Source organism: Buceros rhinoceros, unplaced genomic scaffold (assembly GCF_000710305.1).
Source record: "Buceros rhinoceros silvestris isolate BGI_N320 unplaced genomic scaffold, ASM71030v1 scaffold34617, whole genome shotgun sequence".
Taxonomy (NCBI): domain Eukaryota; kingdom Metazoa; phylum Chordata; class Aves; order Bucerotiformes; family Bucerotidae; genus Buceros; species Buceros rhinoceros.
In genome coordinates, this window is record NW_010423320.1 from 4,865 (window position 1) to 5,128 (window position 264).

The following is a 264-nucleotide window of genomic DNA, read 5'->3' on the forward strand; positions in this document are numbered from 1 at the left end:
TGCCCCGGGGCAGCTCCCGGTGCTGCTTGTCCCTCGGCCACCTCCGCAAAATTACTGCCTCCAGCTCCCCAACCTCCCCACACCAGAGCAAACTTTATATTAGCCATACCGCAATTTATAATTAATGCATCAGCTGCTTAGCTGAGCGGGAGCAATCTATCACTCTTCATTACTGTCAAATATCCTAACTCTAGGACGGCGAGACAAGAGAGGTCAGTTCCAACTCAAATAAATCATCCCGCATTAAGCAAGTTTGGGGAAAGT